Source organism: Bolinopsis microptera, chromosome 2 (genome assembly GCF_026151205.1).
Source record: "Bolinopsis microptera isolate Bmic1 chromosome 2, MBARI_Bmic_1.0, whole genome shotgun sequence".
NCBI classification, from domain to species: Eukaryota; Metazoa; Ctenophora; class Tentaculata; order Lobata; family Bolinopsidae; genus Bolinopsis; species Bolinopsis microptera.
The window spans coordinates 4,339,278-4,355,187 of NC_087073.1; the positions used below are offsets into that span (position 1 = coordinate 4,339,278).

Genomic DNA, 15,910 nt, shown 5'->3' on the forward strand with positions numbered 1-15,910 from the left:
CTAACAGTTCAATTATCGGACGATTGTAAATCGTTTACCACGCCCTTTACAGCTAATTAGAGTAATTATGGTGTGGTCACCCTGTTAACCACTCTCAGATCCAGTACACTTAGACGGTATATTTTTAGCTTGTACACCAAGACAGACTCCTTACATACGGGCTAGCTTTATCGTGGAGATGTGAATGGGACGACTTTCTTTGTCACGGAATTGTGGCGGTGTCTGAAAGTTATTTCTTCTCTAGACAATATAACTGGGGGAGCTAGAGGCACTGTAACAGTTTCAATTGTTCGTACTTTTACATACAGACCAAGCATTGTTGAGAATATGAGAATATGTGCCCTAAATGTGGAAAATTTTAGGAATATTGTTTTTCCCCTTGGCTGTTTCAAAAAGTGGTTTTAGTACGCCGTATGTGGGGAGGGATGGGGAAATAGTATTGGGGCTGGGGGAGTAGGTATTGGAAAATAGGTGGGGTAGGTAAAGGGATAGGATGTGGTTTGGTTAAAGTGGAGTAGGAATTTGGAGTAAGGGATGTGGGGTTTGGGGAAAGTTTGGGGTAGGGATGTTGGGGTAGGTAGGTGGAGTAGGGATGTGGAGTAGGGATGTGGGGTAGGGAAAGTGGAGTAAAAGGGAGGGGGGAGTAAGGGATGGGGAAATATGTATTGGGGGTAGGTATGTTTGGGGGGGTATGTGGATAGGGAAAGTGGGTAAGGGGGAATTTGGGATGTGGAAGTAGGGAGTGATAAAGCTATTCCCCCAGGGATTTTTTAGACGTCACCCCAAATTTTTCGAAAAAATTAGTTTTCACCATTACACACAAAAAAAAATAATAAAGTTTTTTTATTATTAAAACGGGGGAACAATACCCCATAAAAGGAAAACCCTTTAAAATACCTTCAATTTTGGGGTTTTCAAAATTTTCAGCCTCACGATCTTCCCAAAAAAAATTGGAAAAAATTTCAGAATTTGAAACCCCAAAAAAACAAAAGTTTTTCCCACTTTTAAAAAAAAAATATAAACTCTTTTTCAATTTTCCCAAGTTCCAAAATGCTTTCAAAGAAGTTTGTTAAAAAATTTTTCAAAAATGGGAGCGAGTAGGGGGGGTTTGCAAACCCGTGGTTTTTTTCGTTTTTAGAATAAAATTCCCTTAGTTTAAACCTTCCCCCACCCCCGGGAAATCACTGAAATCCAAACAATTTTAACACAACGAACTTCAGCTGGTGCTTATTCCAATGAAATTGAATTGCGTAACACAAAAAAATTTGGGACCTTCCAACAAGTTTTTCATGCAATTCCAAACCCCCGCCACCCCCCTCGGGAAAAACCCTATCACGTTACATCTAACTCAAACAAAGGGGGAAGGCTCTATACTAATGTTACAAAATTTTTCCCCCCCACCCTCCATCACCACAAGAAATTTAAAACAAGAAAAGGATTCTCATACCAGGGTGACTCCAAAAATTTTACCCGGGGGCAAAGACCGGGGCCAGGGACCCGGGGGTTTTATCCCCTGCTTCCCCCTTTTTGCCCCCCAGGGAAAATTATCGCTCTTCACTAACAACCATTAATTTTTTTCGGAAATATAGGGGCTTTTGCAACCGGCCTGTGGTCCTTAGGGGGTTTGTGGGGGGGGCTGGGTTTTTTTTTAGGACTATCCTGGTAATGGGGGCAATTTTAATTTGAGGGCTACAAAATTGGGAAAAAGTTTGGGGGGGGTGAAAACGAAAGGGAAAAAATGTTAGAAAAATTTGGGGGGGGGTTCGGCCAAAAAAGGGGAATTTACTTTAAAGGTTTTATAATGTTTAAAAGAGCAGGGGGGCCCGGGGGTTAAAAAAAACCCAAACCGGGGGGGAATTAAAAGTAAAATTGGCCCTATTGGGCCCAAAGAAAAAAGTTTAACCCAAAGATTGTTATAAAACCTAAAAAACCTAAACAAAACTACCCAAATCCTTCCCCAGGGAAAGGTTTTTTAAAAGCTGGGCCGAAGAAAAAAAGGCCCCGTAGTTAACGAATGGCGTGGGTTTTTCCCCCTTTTCCCTATATTCCAAAATTTTGGTTTTAATTTTGTTTTCCCTTCTTCCAGTCTTACATTCGGAAGGTTTTTAGGGGGGGAAAATTTTCCATTTAAAATGTAAAAACCCCGATATTTTCTACACCCGTTACATTATAAAATGAACCCGTAATAATTTAAATTAAACGGTAAAACCCCCCAAATTCAAGGGGAAAAAAATTAATTTCGTTTGTCAAATTTTTACAAAAAAGGGGGGCAAGGGGGGGGAGGTGGTTCTATTGGGGGGGTTTAAACCGGGTATTAAATTCCTCTAAATTGGCTTTAAAAATTTGACAAGTTTTAAAAACCGGGGCAAAGAGGCCCCCACCGAAAATTTTATTTCAAATTTTTTAAAAACTTCACAAAGGGCACTTCCAAGGGGAGTAGAAGGGCCCAAGATCGTTTTTTCCCCCGCTTCCCCAGCCGCACCTCAATTTCCCCAAAATGCCGCACCCTAGATCTAAAAACCGGGGATCCGGGATTTCCCAACCCGCTGGGCAAAAGACACGGGTGTTATTTAAAAAAGGGGGGTTCTAAAAATTTCTAAATTTTAAAAAGGGGAAATTAAAATTTTGTTACAAAAAATTAGGGTAGGGTTAATTTTTTATTGGGAACGCAACAGGGGCCCCCCTCCCGGCTTACACCCCCCCCAAATGGGGGGGTTTTAACCCAATTTTCTAAATTTTGAGGTCCTTGGGGGGGGGTTCCGTTACTAATTTTTTAGTCCCGGGTAGCAAACGGATTTTTTCCCACCCATTTTTTCCCCCCAAAAAAAATTGAAAGGGAAAAATTTTTTTTGTTTCAGGGGAGGGCGACAATTTTTGTACAAGTTTCTGAAAAATGGGTGCGTAAGGGGCCCCCTGATGACCGGGGAGAAACACCCCGTCCTAACAAAGAATTTAAATTTTACGTAACTAACCCCCGGGATTAAACGTCCCGGCCGTGAAACTGCAAACTAAATCAATACTAGGGGGGCTAAAATTTGGGGGGCTAATTGGGGGGGCAATCACGTGGGCTAAATAACCTCCCCGTCAGTAACAAAACAAATTCCCTTCGCTCTACCACGGGAAAAACTCCACAAATAATTTTTAAACTACCCTCCCCCCTCCCCCCCCTTTAAAAATATTTTAAAAAATCAACAGCAAGTAAAAACAAAAAAACCGTTACCTTAAAGATTGGGGTTTTTGCGGAAGTTTTGGGTTTTCAAAGGGTTTTAAAAGGGAGGGGGGGTTTCCACTCGTTTGTTTATAGGAGGGGTTTTTTTCTCCCGTTAAAACCCTGGTGCCCCCGCGCTGTGAAAACCCGTGTTCCCCCCTGGGTTTTTCCCCTTTTCCGGGTGTAAAATTTGGGGAGGGGTTTAAAAACCCCATCAGGAAAAAACCAGGTTTTAAAACCGGGGATTTACGTAGGTGGCTCCAACCCGGGGGTAGGGGGTTAGGTAAAAATAATTTTTTTAACAAATATTGATTTAAAAAACAAAAAAAATTGACCCGTTTTTGGGGGTGGAGACCGTTTTGCAAAAAATTACAAAAACGTCCCAAAATTTACTTATAAAAATATTAACCCTCAGATGTAAACCCCAAAACTAATTTTTGGAAAAGTTAATCCCTTTTTAAATAGTTTGTGATGGACCCAAAGTTGGGCCGAAAGGGGGTCTGGGAAACTTTTCAAATATTTTCCCAAAAGTAACAAGGTAATAACTTATAAAAATAAATTGTGGTAGGTAAAAGAGGGGAGGGGCGAAAGGGAAAACAAAGGCAAATCTTTTGCAGGGGCGGGGATTACTCTTTTTCCCCCCCCAAATAAAAATCAAATTTTAATTGCTTTTAAATTTTTTAAATGGGTTTATCTTTTAAAAGGTTTTAAATTCGGGGTTTAAAAGACAAGTTTGTTGGGGTGAGAGTTTCATAAACCGCTCTAATACAAACCCCCTGTTTTTCCCCGCAAAACAATGAGCCCATTTCTAACCGAAAAAAGTGGGGCTAGGTTCCCCGTGTTTTCAGATCACGTGTAACCGTTTTTTGGGGGCTAATAGCCTATACCGAAATAACAGGTGGAAAAGTGGAAAACCCTTTAGGGAAATTTAAAAACCAAGAACGTACAGGGTACGCGCGAGTATATCCCCTCCCGGGGCTGGGAAAAGCGTTAACCCCCTTTTTTCAATCATATTGTAATGGGGATTTCCAAACCCTTTTGATGTAAAAAAACCCCCTGCTCACCTCTATTTTTTTGGAAAAATCACAGAGGGGGGTTTTTTTGCGGGGGGTCCCCGTGTAATACTCCCCGAAAATAGTGAAATAGTGGGAAAAATGAAACATGGCGTTATCACAAGGTATTATTATGGGAGTGAATATTGGCAAAAAAAAAAGAACCTGAAAATCATAAGGTCAAGATTTAAAATTTCGGGTGCCGTAAGGTTTTGCCCTGAAAGGGAAAAAATTTTCCCGCAAGGGTTTTCTGACGAAAATTTTAAGTTCTTCTTTAAAGAATTTTTATGCTGTATGATAAACAAACCCTTGATATTGTAATGAAACTTATTTACAAAAGGAAAATCACCTCCCCAAAAAGGGGACCCTTTAATAGCTTCGGCAAAAACCCCGTTTTTTTTTCTTATTTAAACCAAAAATCCGATCCAAAGTAACCATAATCCTGCAGTTTGGGTTTCCCGAAAGACAAAAGGTATTATTTAATAATGGTAAAGTAAGAAACGTTTTTTTCATTGAAACCCTTTTATAATCGCGAGGGCCATTTTAAAATTTTAAAATTTAAAAAATACTAACCCGGGAAAAATACGGGCCCGGCCAAACAAACGCCGGGTAAAACGCCCATACTTAATCGAATTTTTAAGTTAACAAGATTTTACAGCTCGTGATTGGGAGAGTGATTTTTGGGGAATTTACCTCCTTGGGAAAAGCTAGCTCTCGGGGGTTTACCCTTCATTTAATGAACACGTTCACTGAATTCAACAAAAATTTTTGGGTTAACAATGGTAAGATCACCCCACATGGAAAACGGGGTGGGGAAAGCAGTGAGAACATTAGCTCTGGTGGCTGGCAAAACAAGCCATACTTAGGAGTTGCTGCTACTCATAATAAGGAGAGAGGGAGAGAGAGAGGTGCAAAGGTGCATGATTATCGAAGCGTGCGTTACGGTGGTGAATCTTGAAATGGTGAAGAGTAACGAACCGATGACTCATTGAGTTGGCTTTATAAAGCGTTTTATTGTGAACTAGTCACAATTTTGTATGCCACAGGGGCACTTTTCAACCCAAATAAGTAGTCTAAATCTCTACCCATATGACTAACCTATTGTATGATTTTATAAACTACTGAATTTACTCGGCTGCTATAGTGTTCTGTTCATCAATGTTTTTTTAAAAAAAACGAATTCCCCCGGCAAATTCGATCAATTATTTTTTTTCAACGCTCCCAAAATTTTAGAGCTTTAATCCTCGAAGAAGAAACCTACAAAAAAAACCGCATTGTAGTTTTGTTTTTGGTTTTATATATTAACAATTTTTTTATGTTGGGGGTCCCCAACCCGCCAGTATTTCACATACTAACCCAGGGAACTGAGGCCACAAAACGGCGTTTTTTTAAACTCTGAAACCTAGTTTTTTGGGTTCTTTTAACTCCATGAAGAAAGCTTTGGATGCCGGCAAATCCCACCACATTGCGCAATTTTCTAGCCCATTTAAAAAATGATTGCAAACACGAATTGTTTTTGAAAATGAAAGGAAATTTTAGCCAAGCTTTTCAATAGAAAGCCCGGAATGCACCATGTGACATGGGTTTTTAAACTGACAGGTGCCTCAAAAACTGCCGAAAAAAGGGACCACCCCTTTCCCCCTTTTTTCAGCTAATTCTAAATAGTCTGCTGCGGAGGGAAATTGTTCTCGAACATTCGATTGTTTCGACAGAGTACAGACCCAACCTCCTGTAAAATAGCTAGATACACGCTTACATCACCCATACACACCAGTTAAAGAGACTCTGTAATATATAATTTGTGTAATGGTAGGTATATTAGTTTGGGTGGAGCAGAGTATAATGAGGTCCACGTGATTGACCACGCCTACATGTTAAACACAGAACGCGCACGTCACGTGAGGCATCACGTGAGCATCACGTGGGTTACTAAGTAACGGCTCATCCCGTGTGGTGTGCCGGGCGTGTATGTGTGTATTGCTCCATTATGAGGTAGAGCGAACGGCCGTCACTGGTCGCATAATAAGATCGCACACAGCCGAGGGATCTGGATATGGCGGCGGTAAATAAAGTGCAGTGGTTTTAAATACCGATCATATCGTTATCTCTCATAGAGACTGAGACTGAGGCCCTGCTCCATGTATCACAACAGATGTACTAGCCTAAATCCCTGTTTTTCAATAGAACCTAGGGTAAATCACACCACTTTTCAATTTCAGCAGAGAGTAAAAAGGGGTGGCGAGGTTTTTCCAATACTTATTTCCCTGTTTTGTTTTTTAAAATTTTTTGTGCTTTTTTAAATTGGCCCAAAATTTTTGATCATATTGTGTTTAAAAATACAACAGGGTAAAAGGTTAAAAAGAGGAGACTGGGAGAAAACAGCAGCTCGGATTTATGATTTTTTTACAATATAAAATTTCAATATAAGATTTTCTTAAAATACAGAAATAAAGGACACCCCTTGGGGGGCCGCGGGGGAAAACCCCCGTGAAACCATCCCGGATATGGTGTGATTTTTATTGTTAAGTAGCGGGAGCTATTGAGCAGGTGCCCGTAAATTCCCTCACAATACGCGGGTAAACACAATGCTCCCCAGTCCAGTCATCTCCCTTTTTGTGCTACCCAATGTAATTCAAAAGGTGGAAAATGTTTCAAAACGAAACCAAAGGGTTGGGGCTCCGGGGGAAGTTTGGGCAAACCCGCCCCTCCCTACTTTTAAATTTCACCTAAACAAACTTATAAATTTTAAAATTTTTTCACGTACAAAAACTATATTGTGCAATGATATTTTTTTTTTGTGAGCGGTGAGGGCTGTGAAACTGTTTTTACGTTTAACGACGAGGGAAAAAAAAGACCTTCTTTAGCAAACATGGAATTTAGGTGATGGTGAGCTTTTTTCTGTAAAAATTTTAAAAAAAACCCTCCAAAAAGCAAGGGTTTTTGAAATAAACTCCTTTCCCACCCTTCCCCCGGGCAAAATCGACCTGGAACAATCCCCCCCTTTAAAAGATTCCGATCCGCAAGTTTTCTGAAGTTTAAAACGCAAGCAACCTGCAATGCACCAAAAAGTTTTCCGAAATTGGGGTCCCTTATAGAGTGGTTTAAAAACATTTTTAAAAAAAATACTCCTAGAGGGGGAAACAAAAGTGATCCCAATAAATTACATCATAAATATGAAGATAATCTAAATGGACAATCATACCTGAGATTCTCTATAAGGAATAATATGTCTCTTTAAAGACAGTGGTTTATCTTCATCTTTAAAATCATAATCTCCCAGGTTATGTTACTTTTCCGATGCACATATGCCTCGTATTAGATTTATAATCATACACCTGCAGACTAAGCGACTTGGTTCTCACTTCACGTGAACCATCACCGAATAAAAAGTCCTCATCACACACGAAAAGGGTGCTGTTCCGCTTGACTCGGGTGGTTCTGTCGATTACCTCGCTTATATTCGGGGAAGTAGATGAAGCTTTACATAAGGATTGACGACTAAGTTATCAACAAGAATTAAGCTGAACTTCACCAACTCTTACAGCAAGTCTATTAGCGAAATGATAAAATTAATGGAGCACACAATAGTCCCACTTATGTTGATGCTATCCAAGGGTGCAAAAGAGAGAATCTACGCTGATCAGGTTCCGATGTAAATGAGAAATGTGATTCAGAATCAGAGTCATGCGCTATTGATTTGTAGATACCCTTACTTTGAGGAACAATATCAACATAAGATGATTTGATAGAGTCATTAAGAACATAAGTCTCTGTTGGAACAGCTGCTGGGGGCTGTTCCTTATTTTTTGAGAAGTTGAAAATGCTTTTATTTCCTAATCTCTCGCCGTTGTCACCTTTTTGATTGACGCTGAGAAATGAAAGCCAAGAAAATCGCAGATTGTCCCCACCTTCTGGCTGGTTTTCTTTCTGCCTCAGACATTCGAAACACAAGAACACCATGAAAACAAAGAAGATAAAAATAATAACACCAAGTACACACAATAACACAGTTAGTTCGTCTGAGAGTGATAGGGACATGCTAGTCCACCATTTTATGGTCTATCCAAATTCTTCCCTAAAGGTTGTGTTAACTGTTAGTAAGTTCAATAATTTGAACTCAGTGCTGATGGCATGCTGGGAAAAAATAAATACATATTTTAAATTGAAAATAACCAATTAAAATTAAAGTAAAACAAACGGTTCATTTCATTTGCAATAACATCAATTGATATCATAAATCATATTATCAAAAGGGCATTTGTTGGTTTTTTTATTGGAGCCTAGAACACCCTGAAATATATTTCCAACCTTCCCTCTTGATCCTATGGATTCTAAATTCTATCTAGACAACATTTCCAAATTCTTTACACAAAATTCAAACAAAATTGTTTGTGTTTGAATTGATTTCAGAAGCCTGATCATTGATCCCATTTAATAAAACAAACAGCTGAGCCAAACGAATTGGTCCTGCATTAAAGAGTTTACAACCTTATAAGGTTGACAACTAGCCTATATATAAGCTATTAAGCATATAACTTTAAAGTTTAAATTACACATGTAACCAATGTTAAAACATATTACATTTACAAAAGACCAAAATATCTACAGACTACAATGAGGCAAAAAACATGATTTAAGAGGCTAAGAAAAATATTCATGAAACTCAAAACTACCAGACTGGAGCTGGAGTTAGAAAAATGTATGTAAAACATTTGTAAAATCTTTTATAAAATGTACGGTTAATCAGGACTTGTTCTCAGGCATTTTGCTCGTCGCATCTCATTTGTATTTGCTAAATAAGCTGCTGTTAAGTGGTCGATTCCTAATTGAACTCTTTTGATTGATCTGCTTATTATTCAATTTACTGTCACGACAAAAGCCAGTGTTGTTTGGGATTACTTCCAGGAAAATTGAGATCTCGTTATCTACTTTGGTACAAGGTTGCAAAATCTGCTGTGGGAGCAGTCTTCAATGTTCAAAATTCCATACTAGAGGTCATCTTGGGAATACCCCCACTCCGGGTTACAAACAGAATACTATCGGTGAAGCACTATCTGAAGGTATTCAGTAGTATACATATCGATGTACACCATGACTTCATATGCAGAGAGATAGAATCCGGAAACACAAAAATTCTGGGCCAGATGCGGGATGTGCTGAAATTTCTAAAATGGAAGGTGGAAGTATATGCTGACTCTGTCCTGCCAGGTGATGCAAAAATAATTGGACTGAATGATGCCTCGAAATTGTTCGAGCTCTCTAGGAAAGCCTGCCATTACACCAAGGCCTCTATCAAACAATTCACTGAATTCGTATGGCAGGAATCTATTAAGAACCAGTTACAAATGGAGGGCTGGTCTCAAATTCCCATGGTGTCTACCACCCCCCTGAAGTTCCCTCATCATACTAGCAGAGAAACTGAGGTTCTAGTCATGAGCTTGTTTTACAAAAACAATCTTCTAAACTCATTTCTATATATCCTTGACAGACTGAAATAAAATGGCCTTCTCCCTATTGCTCCTGTGGTCATGAAGAACAAACTGCAATTCATATACTGACTAGCTGTGGGCATGTTGACGAAAACCTTAGGGACCAAGCCTCATGTCTTCTCAGTGTTGGTAATGAGGTCTCCAGTCTGGAAGATCTGGGTACTCCACACTTGGCGATCCTAAACTGCTCGAGAGATCCAAAATTCATCCAAATCTTCAGTGAATGTGTGAATAATGATGACCTCAAGCTAAGAAGGAAGATCTGTATTTCTACAGGGCCCACCCACGCCTAGCTGGGGAGTCTAGTCCCTATATTAGACGGCCAATGCTCTATCCATTGGTATGTACGCGGCCTTACCCAGGCCTGTAATAAATGGGGAGTCCCTCTTAGGACGACCAGTGCTAGACACTGTTTACTATTGACTGAATGGAAACCTACTTAACTCTTTGGATTGGTAGAACCTGTCTGGTTACATGAACATTGGAGCTAGTTTTTTTTTTTTTTTTTTTTTTTATTTTTTTTTTTACTTTGTAGATTTACTTGTAAGCTTTATTGATTTTATCCATAAAATTGCATTTCCAATGATATTTATGTAACTTGAGAAACTTTTTCTACCAAAACGTTTTCAATAGGGAATCGTCTTTAAATTATTTTGGGGAATATTTTGACTTGATATAACGACGTCGTCGTAATGACACAAGTGACTGATCAACCACCTTATTTGATAGTGTTTTTAAAATAAAGTATTTATATTTTTAACTTGGGTGTAAATATTTTCATCATACTATTTGTTACTAAAATGCTCATTGTAGCCTATAATATTTAGATTTTCATCATCATCATCGTTATCTACAATAGATGTGTGTGCGAAAATTTAAAAATTAGCAATAGCTAAGTCGTCAAGTAAGCCATTACGATGTCACTTAAATGGATTATGGAATGTAATCCCAACACATATGCACACCATCGAGGATCCTATGCAATTCAAAGCAGCTTTAACGAACTTTGTGAAGTCATTTCCGGACGAGCCTCCAGCTCCAGGATACAGCCATCGGAATGGAAACTCCTTGCTTGATTGGAGTGGTGATAAAACAGTTTCTACACTGTCCGGGGGGTCGACTTTTTCGATGGCCCGATAGAGGATTCTATGAAGCCCTACAAAGTAACAAAGTAAGTAAAGACCCATCATAAACTTACGTGTATGATGCAAATAAAAAAATATACAAATTATTCAAACAATATACACATAATTGTCACAATGACCCTATATAAAAACAACCCTTCAAAAAATCAATATATTCCCTATCTCAAATATTGGGAGAAACATTTGAATATTAACCTTGGCCTTGTGGCTCCAAATTCAAATCTTAACTATTTATATCAACAAAGTTCTTTCTCGCACCTCTGTTATTTGCTGATGATCTTAAATTAATTGGTAATGCAGCTAACCACGGTAGTGTTGCTGAAGATATCGAAGAATTAGAAGTTTGGGAAAGTATTTGGCTTTTACAATTTAATCCTGCCAAGTGCAAAGTAGTGCACATTAATTTTAACAACAATCCTAATTTAAATTATAAGGTAAATGGTATAGAACTTGAAGTATCTGCACAGGAAAAAGATTTGGGGGTTATTACCCATAGCTCCCTGCTTTGGAACGAACAGATCAAAGCATGTATCGCTAAGGCAAATCGTATGATTTGTTGGATTGTAAGGAATTTAGTTATTAGAGAAAAGGTTGTTATGATTGCTATATCTTGAGTATTGTGTCCAATTGTGGAATCCACCTGCGGCTCATGGAAGTTGGGGGACTGTTTTGGAGCTGGAGAGCATCCAGAGGCGGTTTACCCGTCTGATTGATGAGGTGGGTACTCTTCCTTACAGCCGTAGACTGGAAATCCTCAATTTGACAACGCTGGCAGAGCGGCGAATACGTGGGGACCTTATTGAAGCTTTTAAGGTTATTAATGGTATGACTGATTATGGTTCAGACTTTTTCAGACCAAGCAGATCAGGTCTTAATCTGGTTTCATCCAATAGATGTAGTAAAAGTGTGACAAAGGTCAAAAATATCCAGAAGTCTTTTCTCCCGGAGCGAGTTATTCCATATTGGAACAAACTCCCTCCGGACGTCAAGAACTCTGTGACAGTTTTAGGTTTTAAAATTAAATTAGAAGGATATAAGATTTTTTTTTTTTTTTTTGAGAAAAAGAAAAATATGTCAAACAGTATATATATACATTCAATTAAATCAAGTGATGCAATTGGCAGAGCACAATAAAATTTTAAGTGTTGCAATTGGCAGAGCACAATTCATTGCTACTAATAATTTTTTCAAAAACATTTTAACAAAACACATGATCTACTCCATTATAGGGGCAGGGATGAGGTTGTATGAAACTTCTGATAGCTGAATCTCACGTTTGGTGTCCACCTTCTTTCCTCGGTACCCTCGTAGAGCAATAAGAGTTGTTCTCAACATTGCAAATCTTATCCTAGTTCTCACGTGTCTTACTACATCGCAGTACCTTTCCTTCCTTTTTCTTGCAATGAGGTCTGCTACTCTGTTGACGAACTGCTTACACTCTTTAGACATTCCTCCAGATGTGAGGAATACAGCCGGGGTGAAGGTAGCCTTCTCCACATTCAACACTCTCTCCAAGTACTCGTCCTTCTTCTCTTTCTCGTTCTCTTCGTATACTTCTTGAAGAGTTTTTGTCCTGTTTGATAAGCAATTGGGGTGTGAAACCCTTATGTCAAGAAAGGTCTTATCAAATGGAGTCCAAACTCCTCTAGCAGATACATCAAGCCGAGCTTGGTCACCTGTTATAGTCTTGGGGTTGAGGCAGTCACCCTCATTCACCTTCTGTAGCTGGGGTTCAACTTTTACATCATGACATACCTCACGAAGTAGATTTGCCATTGTGTCTCTGATGTTGTTGTGGGTCATTATCACGTAGCCCCCTAGCTTACAGGTAGATATGATTTCTAAAAGTATTACAAATGATTGCTTTTTTTGGAATGTTTCTAATGAAGTTTTAGTAAGAATTGAGGGAGCCAGTTATGTCAGTAATAAAGAGAAACATAACAATTATCTTTGGTTCCATCCTTATGTGGCAAAGAAGCGTTTTATAAATCTTTATTCCACTGGGAAGTTTTTAAAATAGGATAATGTTTTTGATGAAATTGTTTTTAAATATTGTATTTGATAATTAATTAATGTTGGTGGGGAAATATTTATTATATATTTTTTCACACAGTGCGATGATAGTTTGTAGACATGTGTGACGATGTGATGTCATAAATTTTACTTTACTTTACTTTACGTTACTTTACTGTCGGCCCCGTAGAGAAATCACTGTTGTTCTTAGGATTTCGAAAGGAAGGCGCTTCCTTATGTATCCAACAGCATCTGAATACCTTTGCCCTGTGTGGTATTCCATCTTGCTAGCAAGCTTCTTTACTAGTCTTTCAGCTTCACCACCCATTCGACCAGATGTTGATAAAACTAACGGCGTGAAGCTTCCTTTCTCTACTTCCAGAACCCTTGCATTGTAACACCTTTTCTTTTCATGATTGATGATGCAATATGATTTTTTTGATGATATGTTTAGACAAAAAAAGTTAACAAAAAATTAGAAACTCTTCTTGTATAGTAGTGACCTGCAGCAATTTAACTATCAACGAAATCAAATAAGGTTAATATAAAAAGCAGAATCTAACAGGTTGACTTGAAAATGTGTTCCAACAAAATTAGGATGCTGGGATGCAGTAAATGGACCTCCAAAACGTTCATGATTAGCCGATTTGCAATTATTGTGATGGAAGAGATTTTAACCTATTAACGCAGGAATGGATACACATAATCTGAATCGTAATTTGTAAAATTTGATTCTAGATTTTTGATTTAGCTAGGATATTTCAAACAACACAAGCAATAATTTTCTGGTTACTGGGCCGCGCTCAGCCTGTCATTCCGCCTAATCTCTATTCATGTTTATGAACATGATTGATACATGTTTCGTATCCAAATATCAGAAATATTCGGCGGCGCGCGCTTCGCGCGCGAAAATTGGCATGCAACGTATGTCAAGAACATGATAGCCTGAGGTCCCCAGGTAAGGTAAAATATAATACAAAAGTAGTAACCATGGTTATACAATAGTAAAATTATATAATATAATAATATTTTATTATAAGAATCAAAATTTACTAAGGAAGACAAAATTTTACACGAGCGAGCTGAGCTCGAGATCTCGAGCTCAGCTCGCTCGTGTAAAATTTTCTCTCGAGAGTTACCTGGGGACCCCATTGCCCATGCAGGCTATATAATAATGTTTATAAACATAGAAATTCGACGGAATTACAGGCAGAAATGAAGCTAAGTAAAGGGCCGCCCAGTAAAATGAAAGGCGATCAAAGCTCGCGAGGGAAACAAGTGCGGTGTTAATATTTAGCCGTAATAAATAAATAATAAAGCAAACGTCGACATCAACAATAATACACATAAACAATAAAACAATATTTCTTTGATATAATTTTGAATTTGTTTTTCTTAAAAATTTTGTATTCCTTAATTTAACTTTATAAGTGCAAGTGATATAAAATGTATTGGATGTATTGTGATATTTTTTTTTGTGTTTTTTTGTGTTTTTTTTGTGTTTTTTTCTGTTTTCTTGAAAAAATTGTTGTTTTCTTGATATTTATGAACTGATGGCCAATGCAGTTGACGCGACGGATGGTACTCGTCTAAATTTCTTCGAAGTAGCGCGCGCCGCTTTCTTCTTTTTGCCCGATGGCAAGTGCTACAAAGTAGCGCGCGCCAGGCCAGACCATTAACAATGGCCAACCAATGCAGAAGAGTATTGCAAAGCAAAACAAAATTGACAATAGTTGCAGTGTCTACAGTTTAAATCATAGATGTCGCCTCACGCGCATATTTTTTATCAAGTTACTATAAGTGCTTTAAAATCGAGCGCTATTGTTTGACACTCAAGCTAGATTGAATCCATTGTGATGTGATGTCATTTGTCAGACGCAGACTGCGTTTTGATCTACTCAGAACCTGTATAATCTCTATCAGGGGGTACAGAGGTACCAGAACCCTTCCACCCACGGCAATAAGTGATTTGGACCTTAACCTGATCAACATTCTGAAACCCTAAAAGGTCATGGAGTGCTTGTTGGATGGGGGTCTAAACTGTTTTTTGTTGTGATGTGATTTAGTGGATTTTATATATATTATTACAAAGGGTTTTATTTTTACCTCAGTTTTTAAATTTGTACCATTTTTACAGAATTTGTATATAGGGTCATTGCTATATTATGTGTATGTGTATATTGTTTGAATATTCCTTTTGACGTTTTGAATTCAATGTACTAGTTTTGTTTTTTAAAAGCCTTTTTCTTGTCGCATCAAGCGGGTTCAAAAGAAATTTACCCAAGAAAACATTTCCTATATGCGACTCATAAATAATACTCCAATCCAGATTTTACATATTAGTTCTGTCACATATATTATTAATTACTCACCCATCGTTCCAGAAGAATTGGTAATTTTGAGTTAAATAATTAGTTGAATAGACGTTTACAATTTGATTTTTATATGGTGTCTTCTTAGTATCCGGCTACTCCTCATTTACATATTTGAAAAGCTTACACAATTCTGAAGCCTTTTATGTCCTTTACTTATATTATAAAATGTTTTATTAAAAGTTTACAGTTTGAAAGTTCTTTGTTATTCTCTATCCAGATTTTCAGCATACCATTTCAGCATACCATTCTCATCCATTAATTCCTTGAGGGTATGCAACTTTTCATTCTACTGCGCTGCATCCGTCTGTATGCATGGTTTCGTCTTTGTTCCTCTTCATTTTATAATCTGCTACATCTGTTTCAAACGTAGCAACTTTCATCACAAGTTGATCTTGTACTACAGCTATTGCCCATAAAAAGAGCTTATTTATACTGGTGAGACTGTTTCGCTTTACAGTTGGAGATGAAGCTCATTTAACTTGTGTTCAGCTTCAATGGACTACTATCAAGGCAAACAGGACAAGCATGATGCACAAAGCTTGGACACAATTGAAGCCGTCGACCTGGTAGCGTAATGTTGCACCTTTGTGCCCCCTGCCCCAAAAAGCGCCCCCTTTTGGCAACACTT

The 15,910-nt window shown here is 38.2% G+C and overlaps 1 protein-coding gene across 2 annotated transcripts in view; it reads left to right on the top strand.

The window, feature by feature from the left end:
• LOC134826611 (uncharacterized) overlaps nucleotides 1-15,910 on the top strand; it is a 56,208-nt gene that overhangs the window by 11,540 nt on the left and 28,758 nt on the right. The window lies entirely within an intron of this gene.